The following is a 13,306-nucleotide window of genomic DNA, read 5'->3' on the forward strand; positions in this document are numbered from 1 at the left end:
TGATACCACTGCCCCGTGTCTATAAACTTATAAATTGATTCCTCAAATCGTAATTTAACAAAATTTCTTATTAGAAAAAATGTGGAAAAGGTTATTGGGGTACAGGCCTAGACAGCTACATGTAACAGCAGGTCTGAAAAATGAGGAACTCCTTGATAAATACTTTTGGGGGAAGGAGAGCTGAGTAAATAAATGAATAAGTTATATGACAGATATAAGGAGAAGGTAGACACGAGTTCTCAAAACCAGACGATAGATAGTGAGACTTGTATAGATGACAGATTAAACGGAGGGATAATGGTCTGTGTGTCGGGAAGCATCCTCTACAAGCTGATAATTGCATCCATTTCTTTCATCCAGGGAGCTGCGAAAGGGAATAAAATCATTGAAAATCAATAAAAGCAACAAAAGGCAAACTCTTCAGGAAAGTTCCTTGAATTGTTCAGCTGAACATTCTATCGGGCTCTAAGAAGATAATTTGTACAAATTGGACATGATAACAGCGTGGCTGTTTGGTTGGTTGGTTGAAAGGAGAGGATGAAATAGAAAAGATTCAATTAATGCTGAAGGATAAAGGCTAGAATAGCAGAGGGACCTGGGGCCTAGTACATGGGAAACCTGACAGTTGGCATGGCAACGTTCCCTTGAATGTTTCAAGTTGGAATGTGAAATATCGATGGTTAAAGATAAACTTGAGTTCTGGTAAATATCCAAAAATAAATCCACACGGAATCCAACGAAACGTACACTGAATGCTCAAGATTACAAATAAATGACATGCGCCTAACAATTTTGATAGAAAATGTATAGTGGCTGAGTAAGGAGCATAGAAAGATAAGGAAATCTGGGTAATGCTCTGTAAGTACTTTTGTGCGTTTGTTTTGATATCACTGGTCCAATCTTCTGCAGGTAAAAATCCAGAATAAATCATAGCAATTTTCTCTCAAAATATGATTCCCATACCAGAGCTCAAGATGAAGCCAGTGACCCACCAACTCGTGATAAAACGGCATGGTTTCTTAGTAATACTGCTTTCACTATTATCATGAATTTGCATTGAACGGAACAGTAGGAATAAGGAAAACCACTTAATGGTAAACACTAATATAAATGTTTAATAGAAGAAGCCATAGAGGTGAGGGGTGTAACTGTTAAAGTAATCATTCCATTATGCCAGTTGGCACCCAATGTGTAAAATATAACACACATTCAGGCCTCCTCCATAATATGTGTTTGTGCAAATATGATGAAGTGATGAAGAAGTGTTGTTGGCATTTGGTCATTTTGTTTGTTTGTTTTGTTTTTGTATGCTTTTTTGTAGGGGATGTGTTGTTGACAGTTGTTTGTTTTTAAACGGCAATTTATATTTTGCTTTAGTGGCCTATTACTGACTGTAGCTATCTCCCTCTTTTCTCACTTTTCTCACATTTTTCAAGTAGATTAGATTAGATTTAGATCAATCTAAAACATGGTTTAATTTACCTTAAGTCCTGCTTGTAGGTACACAAATTGTAATCTATTTTCTAGGAAAAAAATATCTCTTTTATTCTATGACAGTGTTGATTTGTAGTCACAAAATATTAGGATGCTTTGCTAAAGTTGCCTAAAATCTGGCACCTGACTTGTAGCCTTCTTGAAGAGCTTTCTAGTATCTACACGGGTCAGTCACACCCATTTCGAGTGTCCCCACTTTGGCTTTTACTTCTAGATTTCCATGTAAACACCTGTTGTGTCAATACAGTCTATTCTATTCCAGTTAGAAAATTGAATAAGTGAATTACAGAACAGTCTTGACAGTCTGGTATCCCTCAGTGGTATTGGATGAGGTCAATTCTATCTCCTAAGACCTAGAAATTGGACTACTTTCCCAGTGGATCGTAAAACAGATTCCTATTGCAAATGCTGCTCCTATAGGACTACAGCGGGGTAACCAAAGACAGGTCTTGATCAAATTTTGATCTTGACCGAGTTTGTGGTCGTCCGATTGATTTTAATCCACCTTGGAACTAGTCTAAATCTATGCTTGCATCTTTCTATTTCATGCCTGACGAATGTCCCATCTTCGTTTTTTTTTTCAATCAATATTCTCTAACCCCCAAAGACCGAACAACAAATAGTCTGGAATCAAGATTGAATGCAGGTTGTTTGGTTTCGTTCCTTTTGAAAGTTTGCGGCCCGTCTGAAGCGTTTTCCTAATCCATTGATAGTGAAACATTATGACAGCAAATAAAACTCATAAGTCAACAAAGGCAGTGGGTATATTAGGACAATGGGAATCCATACTTCTTTTGAGGGGTTACTTATGATGAGTCCATGAGATGCTTTGGAGTGTTTTCCTCCTACCAGATCAATGCAGGAAGAATGGTTGGTATTGATCAGTGGTATGCGTAGTGGTCTCCTCTGGGCTCTAACTCTTGAGGACATTCTTTCTGGTATGCCTTTGTCACTTGTGCAACATGAGCAGGTATAGAACAACTTATTTTCAACATGGACCAGTCCATGTTTTCACCCAGGTATCCCTCATTACATTTTGTGAAACTTGTCACAAAGGCATGAAATTTCTCATTCCAAATTCCCTCCGTTTGTACATTACATAATAATATTTTTGTAATGAAATGATAAAAAAATGATTTAAACAATATTTTATTTTATATTTTCTTGCAAAAGAAAATAATAACAAAGAAAAGAAGAGGAAATATAATCTTCTCCCTTCTTTTAAAAAATTTAAGATACTTATTTAAAAAAATTATCCCTTTTTCAAATAACTTGCAAATTAGTTATCCAATTCTTCATTTTGCACATCTTTTCAATTTGATCGAAGTCAGATTGCCTTCATGAACATCACTTTTGCATCCAAATTCTTGCTCCTTTTACTTACTGCTACAATTGAAGTTTTAAATGCAGGCCGCCAGGAGAGGAAACCCATTTTCTTATGGTCGAGTTGACAATAGGCTAGTTTCCGCAGACAAACAACGCTCCTTTCCTGTGTGCACTGCTGTAGGAAATGTGCTTTTTGAATCGAAACACTTGTTTCATTTCCTTTGGGACTGTTCTTTCTACTTGTTCAGTTCTGAATCAATATTCTTTCATCTCCCTCTGGTGCTTAGAGGAGTCTATTGATGTAGAAATGAAAAGGATGAGATTCATTCAATTTAAATATTTTTCTCCTTTAATTTTACAGGGGTAGATCTCTTTCCGATAATAATGTTTGTTTTTTCTTTTCTTTTCAAATCTTAAGATCGGTTGGTTTGTAGTATGGAAGGCAGATGTTTCTTTTATACAAATGTGGTATATCCAGTCAAGTCATGAAAAGGGTATGGGTAATAAAGCGAATGCTTGTATACTGTCATTGCTGTCTGAAAACATGCGTTGTAACATTTAAGGTAGTTCCGTCCTAGAAATATTTCCATATGCATATCATTATAAAGTTTCACAGATATACTAATGCTTTCCTATTTTCGCTTCTTCCAGGGGGAGTTGCATATTCTTCCCCCTCCAAGTGTTGAACTAGGGCAGGTGCAACAATTTACTGAAGTGAAGTTGGCTTTGTCCATTTTGTTGTTTCCCTACAATAATGTTCAATACATCTTGCACCTTTCACAGAATATGTAGGGCTGAGTGAGCAAAGATAAAAAGATGAATTGATGCATTAGGATGTCACTCTCTCAAACTCCCCATATTTGTTCAGTTCACCAAATAATGCCAAGTTGGGAGGCTGTAAAAATAGACCAAGAAATATGGATGGCTGTTAGGGTCAAGTACACCCCTGTTTATAAAATATTTTGTCCTGAAAACGAAGCTTACTTTCCGGCCTTTTACGGGTGTCTGGTGCTAGTCACTCAAGGAGGGCGGAGGGAGCTGGAGTAAAGCTAATGGAACAAGTGGAAAAACAAGACATTCCTGGACGTGATCCTTAGCAGGGTGGATGGGCTGAAGGGTGAGAAACGGCCCAATTGGGAGAAAATGAAGAGCGACAAGAGGAGATGGATGGATATATAGAGAGAGATATATAGATAGAGAGAGAGAGAGAGAAACAGTACAAACGTGAAAGTATGAATGAGACAGAGAGGTGGACCATGCAAGGGAGAATGAGTAAGGAGAAATAGAGAGGGATCGTAAGGAGGATGAAAATTTAACAGAGAGAGAGAGAGAGAGAGAGTGGGGAGGGGAGGGGAGGGAGATTACATGTAGAATGAGGGTAAGGAAAAGATAGGATATGAAGAGATAGAGAGTTATGGCAAGTATAAAAGACAGAAAAGAAATTTTGAGCAGGCAGAAGAAAATCAGAGAGAGAGAGAGAAAGATAGAGAAAGATGGAGACGGTGGAAAATATGAAATGGTCCAAGAAAGAAAGAGGATAGAGAGGAAGCAAGCTAACAAAAATGGTAGAGAATATTTCAAAGTAGAAAAATAAGAAGCAGCGAGGAAGAAGGTGACTTCTGAATACGGAACCGAAACTGGAAAAGTATTCAGCCTTAATTGTAGCCCAATGCCAGCCACCAAACGAAATTAAGGCATTTAACTGAGGTCAAGTCTGTGTGACAGGTTGTAATGGAGGTCATAGGTCAAGATGGTTAGAGGGGAGGGGTGTCGTGCTTCTGATGACTCACTTTCCCAGTCTGAGAGTCCATCTTGAGTTGAAGTTTTCATGGCAAAATTTCAAGGTGGAAGGGATCATTCTTTTTTATTTGAATGTTGAACTTTTTCTTCTTTTACTCTTGTTGATCACTTGTAAAAGTTGTATGGTATATTTTTCTGATCTTGCCACAAGAAGGCCGTAAGAGCTATGTATTGTCAATATCAGTACTGGCCCTCTTCTTAAAAAGTTAACTTAGTACTTAATCAAAGATGAATTTAAACATATATATATTCTCTTATCTCTTGCAGGTAAATGTGACCAGACGCATCCGTGCTCACAGATATGCGTAGAGACGGCTGCTAAGAGGTTAAGATGTGCTTGCTTTCCTGGACATGTTCTCTCAAGAAATGGTTTCCTTTGTCTAGGTAAGTACAATCACACAAATACAGGTGCTACGTACATTAACACATTCGGGACGGAAGTTTAAAAGTGGTTAATTCATCAACTCAAATTGGCAACACTGTTTCTTTTCTTCCCATGACTACATTTTAATTGAAAGGTCATTAATCTGAACAATATGTAGACAATGAGTTTATATAAACAGAAACTATATCATGAAGTCCTTTATAATAAAATCCCAATTTGTATGGAAAGGTTGAACTTTTTTATCATGTTGCCAATTGAAGGATTGTATAGCGGATTGCTTTCCTGGTCACGTACGGTCAGGAAATGGTTTGCTTTGTCTGGGTCTAAGTAGGAACACAAATACAGTTGCTTCATTGAGTATCTTTAAAGTATTTGTCCAGACAGGTTATGTTTTGGAATAAATGGATTGCCAAATCTTTTTCACCAATAAGTAGCAGATAGTAAAGTGCTTTGTGAGGTCATGACTAGGTAATAATGATGATCATTGTCTGGCATATCATATTATATCACAATGGTTCTTTCCATTATCTTTAGAGTGTTATATTGAGGTCAATCATATTTTATTGCTGATCATTATCAGATTAATCCAGTGATTGTAGCATATTTAGCCCCCCCCTACCTTACCCTCTTGAAATGACCCTAATATTTTGCCCCTTTCTCACTTTTCATTCAATCAATGCCATGAGCAGGTATAGAGGGTAAGTCAGAGATGTCAGAACAAATTCTAAAGGCCTGTTCAGATATGATGCGGCAAAATCGCTGCGTTTTTTAAAAAATGATGATGTGAAGTGTAATATACTTCTAATTTTAAAATCTTTTAACACAGAACTCAGTGAATATGCACAAGTCCTTTGTGGCGTGTAATTGCCATTCATTTTATATGTAAAACAACAGCGGCGGCTTTTTTACGGCGGTCTACCGTGCCATATCTGAACAAACCTTAACCTATATCAGTAATAGCCAGATATATGAGTTGCCGTAGTATTATTGCTGAGGACTTGCGTGATGCACTCATAGATATTTCATCCGCTTCTATTTTTGTGTGAGAATCAATATTTTTCATTTGTATGGAGATGAATGTCTTCCATCTTGAAAACAAATTTATTCTTGTGATGCCAAATTGATATCCATTTCAGTCTATTTGGTATCTCCCATACCATCGCATGATTTTGATCTTTATCTCCTGTGAAAGGGATAGATACCATGGCACGCAGAGGGGTAGGTTTGACCTATTGAGTTTTGTGTAAAGGTCCACCAAAGTGTCTAGACCACAAATATTTGAAGATAATTGTGAGATCTGATCTCGCATATATGATAACTATATTGTGGTGGACAGGAGTAAGAAAGGGTTTTATTTTGTATGAAGCAGTCACCTAGAATTACCTATCAAATATCTGGAAGAGGTCTGATACAATTTCAAGAAAAATGACATGAAAAGGGTGTAGACCAAGAGAAGATTTGTGAATCACTAGTTGACATAACAACAAATATTATTGTTCAAAATATTGAACATAAAGCTAGAGATCATTATTGAAAGAAAACAGAAAATGATTTTCAAAATGTCAAATTCTTATTTAGTGGTCTACTTTCTGCTTACCTTTATAAAGAGTAATATATATGTATAGATTTTGAATACACAGGATAATATTACTTCTTATTATGGCCAGGGGGACAACTACTTTTTTGTGACTTGTTTTGATTTGAGTTTATCCCACGTTTGGATCATTAATTTGATCTTTTGTGTTGTCTTTTTCTTCCTGCACGCTTTTCTCTCATGAGTTGCTTCATTCTATGAAAGTTACACCATTTTATCGCGCATGATGATATCATTATAAACATTTGTTCAATTTGGGGTTGTAGATTATTATTACCCGGTATATAAAGTAGCAGTGAATAGTGAACTGATCAAGTATGAGACTCTGGGATTATAGAAAGGGGTTGATGGCCTAATAAATCCACCTTTTGGTCAAGAAATTGACCACTGATTGTAAGAAAATGACCCCCATGGTATTCAACCCAGTGCTACTGACCTTGTGTTTGCTATCAGACCGCAAAATATATTCCCTTTTTCATCGTTGACCCAATTATATCCTTTATCTTTTAAGTTTTCTTCTTCTGGTTTCTAACCCTTGACCAACCCACAAAGGAAAGAAGTTTTGTCAACAATAGTTCTCTGAGTTATGAAAGTCCTATTAAAATGTTTACACTGACCATAAAAGTAGATTAATATTTCATTGATTTGCCATATAGTTAGACTGTGAAAAGAAATAAACCTGAAATTTGACAGGAAAGTGATCAATGTTATATGAGGGGAAAATTAATGTTAACTTTCAATAAGAATTGTATTTGTACCGTGATATGAGTACATGTAACCCCAAGTCATAGGCATGCATGCCATCATAACTAGAGGAGTATCATTTCAATTCATATTTCGTTGATACGTTGTTTCATACAATCTTGCTTCCCATCATCCTTTGCCTTTGGACTTATTTTGCAATATTTATTTTCAAATGTGAAATAGTACCTTAAATATTTCATATTACATTCATTACTTGAACATAATAGTGTATTTTGGGGCTTCAGAAATCTAAATCCAGAAGTTGTAATATATATGATGTCAATGAAAACGGCACAAGTATATTGATTTATATGGATTTACAGTTAATGGATTTATCTCTAAAGACGGCAACCTTGATTTGAATTGAAAAGGAGAAATATAATAGTCAGCTAATGCATTTTCCTAAGCCATAAAAGCTTTATTACAAAATAAATCTCAGAGGCAATCTCACAAAGTTCCTTTTTTTGTTTAGTGGGGAGGGGGGGGGGGTGTGGGGTTGGCTACAGTTACAAGTCGAAATTCTGTGCAAATCTAGTGAGGATAATCACATGTTCTACTTATAATTATACTTTTGAAACTGATAAACTTGATTAGCTTAAACATGACTTATGAAAATATGCAGTCGTATTTTATCTTTAGAAGCATTTACAAAGACAGACAATGATCTAAGATATTCCATGGTATTATACTTTAATGATGCCCCAAGGTGATTTCTACAAGATATGCCGTTTATTGAAATATTGATATTACCATGACATAATCCCTAAGTATTCGAACAACAAATAATAGATATAATTTTAAAATGATTCATAATATGATTCATAGAAAAGAATATGAAAGATGAAACATGGTTGAATTTGTTGTCAAATACACATGATGGACTTGCGCTAGAAGCAATCAAAGGTTAAAAGTTTTATTTGTGTTTTGGGAACAACAGTTGATCCTGCCGGGATGATTCTCATCCACCGATAAACAATTAAAAACAGGACGGTTTTCTAATCATGTATGGAGATTGCACACTTCTACACGACTGCTAGCTATATCGGTGTTAATATGCCCTCGGAACCCCTCTGTACTCTCATAATTCCGTAATTACTACTGGTTCATCTTCGTCACTCCTCTTAATACTAAACAGCAATCGACATCCCTGATGCCAGCATCGCAGTATAATACCAGATTTATCTTCACGTTTTGCTCCAGGCTGGTCAGGGGTGGTTTTAACGATTCTGTGATGACGATTGCTAAAGCTACAGTCCCATATACGTCCCGGACCGTCCCGGACCATCCCGGACCCCATCCGGGGTGATCCGGGATTCGGTCCGTGTTGACACCGTGTTGGCACCGGGGTGGTCCTGGATGGTCCTGGATGGTCCTGGATGGTCCTGGGCGATCCGGGAGTCGACCCCGGATGTTTTTGACGGTCAAAAACTGCCGGGGTGGTCCGGGATGGTCCGGGACGGTCCGGGACAATAGTTTGATCCGGGGTGATCCGTGTAGCCACCGTGCTGGGTCCGGGGTCATCCGTAGTGGCGCCGGGGCGGTCCGTGTTGATCCGTGGCAGTCCGGGAGTGAGTTATTGACCGCCCAGGACCATCCAGGACCATCCAGGACCATCCAGGACCACCCCGGTGCCAACACGGTGTCAACACGGACCGAATCCCGGATCACCCCGGATGGGGTCCGGGATGGTCCGGGACGGTCCGGGACGTATATGGGACTGTAGCTTAAAAGCATCACACTTTTTTTAACAAAACATCCCGGACCATCCCGGATCACCCCATACCATGGTCCGGGATGGTCCGGAGTGGTCCGTGCTCGTCCGTGCTGGTCCGGCTTTATATGGGACTGGGGCTTTAGATTGGAGGCCTATGCTGGATGAATTGGTTCAAGCTTTTGCTTCATGCTTTGGGGAAGCTTAGAATAGCTTTGGATAAATCCTGGGCCCTGCCTTATAAAGAGTTATGATTGATCCAAATCAATCTTAAAGAGAAGGTTGAGTACTGGTAAAAAAAAAGAAAATTATTTCTTACAGAATCAAACGAAACTTACACTGAATGTTCAAGATTACAAATAAATGACATGTGCCAAACAATTTTGGAAGAAAATGTATACTGGCTGAGTAATGAGCATAGAAAGACAAGGAATCAAGGTAGTACCAACCCCGACAACATGCGTGTTGTCCCATACATAGCTTTCTGTGTATGTGCTTGTTACTTTACCAAGACTCGGTCAAATTTATTATGATTTTGATGACTCCAGAACCTTGCAGTGTACACCAATACTTACATGCTACATGATCAACTGTTTCTGATCCTTTCCACACCTTTTCTTTCACAATGCAATCGCATTACCAGTACTAAAGTTTATCTTTAAGTCCTCCAATCAATCGCAAGTTTCCTATCTCTTATGAACATAGTCGTGATTGATATCAACTCTTTAAAAGACGGAGCGCAGATGTATTTGTTAAGGACCTCTAGTAAATGGACAAAAATGGTCATGAAATAGATTAGGTGTACATGTAGATGTTTGATTAAAGGAATTATTCATAAGTAGAATGAAATGACTTTAAAAAGCTGGACTGATCTAGTTGCTATTTGAATATTAAATACTAGGCAATCATGTTCATGGTCTGTAGTAGTAGTCAAGAAGAAGTGCAATATTGTTTCCATTTATTCCAAAGAAAGCTATAAAGTCTTTTCTTGCATAATTGAATGTAGTATTACGTTATTAAACTAAAGTTTAAATTTCACTGTACCTGTAGACACTCCCTCTAAACTACCTTTTCGAATGTCATATATATTCCAGAAAAGCTTTAAACTGTATGGAGTTTATCTGGAACTGACAATGATTTATTTATTTCAGGACTGAGGTTTTGTGTGTATAATATCAATCATCAATAGTTTTCCGTTGATGGAAGAAATGCTTAATTATCAAAGTTTCAATGTCTACTTGAATTAGATGGTGTGTTTTCCCCACTCTAAACCTTAAAGGTAATACAAAGTTTTGGGAAATTTTGAAAATTGGCTGGTTAGAGATTCTTTACAATTTTGATATATTTGGATGCCCCTGTAGATGTATTATAAGCACTTAAACATTTAGCCCCTAAAACACATCTGCTTTCGAGTAAAATTGAATATAAAAATTAACCGGTGCTCCTGGTAAATTTTGATAAATTTCAAATAGCGCTTATTACCATACAATTGCAGTTGCTACCATTAAAATCTCAGAATATGTAGTTGTGATATATAATTTCCAAATGGAAATAGCCAATTGGTCGATTTTAGTCAAGAAACATTGTTTCATGGCTTAATTATTATCTTGACCTTGAGAGGGAGCTATACAACATAAAGAGTTTGTTATTTACAATTTCATAACTTGAGACTCAATGTCGACCGCGACAACGATCACTGAATATTGTAGGATCACGTATGCTTCAAATATATTCATTTGAACCAAATTCATGACCCCATACCAAAACTTTGTATTACCTTTAACTTGAACATTCTTTAAAATATAGTTCACACTTGTAACATGCATGTACATGTATCTTCAGAAGTGAAGAGACATGGAAGTTGGGTAAAAGGTATGACATGTAGTGATGAGGAAAAGTTGGTACTTTTCAAGGAGTATCACGGGAGGTACATTTTCTGTGTCAATTTCAAAGGTAGATGCAACCATCGACAATCAATGCAACTGGCTTCCGGTTGCTACTTGATTTGTTATTTTACATAAGAGCCATTACTATGTAAGGCAATGTTGCTTCAATGGACCGAGAAAGTATTCTCTTCCCTTCTTGCGTGAAGCTCTCCAGGCGCATTGATTTCTTATTGAGTAATTACACCAGTGGCGATGGGCCGGGTTAATATCTCCAAAAGTGAGACCGAAAGGAGAGAAAAAAATGAAGAGAGGAAAGGATCGAGTAGGGCTTCGGAGCACTGCCAACAATCCACCACGCACAAGTTTGTAACTGGAGGCGATTCGTGTCTGTGGTCTCCCCCTTTCAACCTCTCTTGCTTCTCTCTCTTTTCATTCTTTCTCCTTGTCATACTCTTCATCTTTCTCCCCAGCATTCTTAGATATATTTTTTCTGTCACAATGTCTCTCTCTCTCTCTCTCTCTCTCTCTCTTTATTTCTCTCTCTCTCTCCAACTCTCTCTCTATCTCTCTTTCTCTTTTTTTTATAGGACCCTGTTTCGTCAGAATGAAAGAGAGAGAGAGAGGAAGCCTTGTTATTTTCATGAGGTACTCAAACATGACAGGTTATGACTAGTTGCGTGGGTGGAGGAGTAATGGAATATTTGACAGTCAATTCTACGTTTCAATTGTTATCGAGAGTAATGCTAGCAAGATTATGATCATTGTAGAGAGGTATAAGAAATGAAAGGTTGAAGAGAAGGAGGAGAAAGAAAGAGAGAGAGACAGAGGGAGAGAGACTTTTTTTTGGGGGGGGGGGGGGGAGTAGGGATGGAGGTACAAAAGAGATGAACAAAATGCCAAAATATGTTTGAAGAAAGCTCTTTTGTGAATGGTACAGAGTACTTCTTGTGTGGGTGTCACACATAACGAATGGAGTGAGTCACAAACTTTCTTTGTATTTATGAAAAGTATGGAAAGAAATGCAAAAGAATTGAAGTATAGTATGAATGGGCATTGAAGAGAACAAGCAAACCATATGGAGAATGAGAAGTCATCTGAAGAGGGATGGGTTGATGATAAAGAATTGGAAGAGAAGAAGATGGAGAATTCAAATTGAGAGTTGGAGCAAGATGATGAGACTTCATGCAATTATTTTTACAATTCAGACTCACAATGTCAGTGACTTTGACACCAACAACAATGATGATGATGATGAAAACTATGATGTTAATAATGTGTAGGTCTATGATGATGGTGGTGGTGATGGAGATGATTGTGAACATTGTGATGGCGATGATGATGGTGTTGTTTATGATGATGGTGATAAGGGTGAGGAGGAGAAGAAAGGATGAGAATGATGTTGATGATGAGGAGGATGAATACAGATTTGACCTTTAATCCCATTCCCCTCCTACATGTATAATACACTCCCCTCCTCCTCCTCCTCCCTCTTTGGCATTGTCCTTCGCTCTTCCTCTTTGATGATACAATCCAATGACAATATGCTTGATGGATGTGTCATCTGCCTGCATGTATGTTCTGAAAATTGGTATCCGGTATTATTCATGGCTGAAGAGATGAACACTGAAAGAATGAGGTCTGCAGTGATGTTGAATGTACATCATGCTGTTTGATGAGAGCCAGATAGATGTTAACCGTATATAGCATAGTATGGATTAATGCCCTTCTGGCCCTCAGCAGATGTACTGTAGATGATGTATGCTTTCCATGGATGTTGATGTCTTTTTTTGTTTGTTAGATCCCGTGGTAGCAATGAAGAAGTGATGTGAATTGCAGCTTATTGATTGGAAATCTGAAATAGTAACCCCAAAGGCAAAGGCTGTTACATAGCTTTACGACAGGCTGTTAAGTTGGATCCCTATTTATTTCCTTTCGATTTGAGAGAACGGGTATACAGTTATGTGGTTGAATTACTCATTCTTGTTTTTTCTATTATTGTTATTATTACAGGTACATTGTAGGTTGAAATCAGACGATTTAGATGATTTAAATATTTTAAAATGTTGGCTCTAAATATTTCATTCCATATCAATTCCTTTCATAGCAAAAGCGCTCCTCACAATTTCTGTAAATTTGGCAGTTTAACGCTTCGCGTACCGCCTTGACCGGACTGTGCGGTATCTGTGCAGTTCTGTGTGTAGAGAGGTCGGGCCGTATTCATTATTTCTTGGGGGTGCATAAATTGCTCTAATTATACGTACGCATGTAATGCGCAAGTTTATTGTTACGGCACTAAACCCATCCCACTCATTGTTCCCCTATTTTCATAATGGTACTGACCCAATGAAATGTGCAGTGCGCTTGTA

At 37.7% G+C, this 13,306-nt stretch overlaps 1 protein-coding gene across 1 annotated transcript in view; it reads left to right on the forward strand.

The window, feature by feature from the left end:
* The first annotated feature begins 4,887 nt into the window (after window positions 1-4,887).
* Window positions 4,888-13,306, forward strand: part of LOC582957 (pikachurin) — a 68,640-nt gene continuing 60,221 nt past the window's right edge. Inside the window, exon 1 of the mRNA XM_030988651.1 lies at window positions 4,888-5,004. The gene's annotated coding sequence lies outside the window, so the exon portion shown is untranslated. The remainder of the gene's footprint in view (window positions 5,005-13,306) is intronic.

This window comes from Strongylocentrotus purpuratus, unplaced genomic scaffold (assembly GCF_000002235.5).
Source record: "Strongylocentrotus purpuratus isolate Spur 01 unplaced genomic scaffold, Spur_5.0 spur5_contig_840, whole genome shotgun sequence".
NCBI lineage: Eukaryota > Metazoa > Echinodermata > Echinoidea > Camarodonta > Strongylocentrotidae > Strongylocentrotus > Strongylocentrotus purpuratus.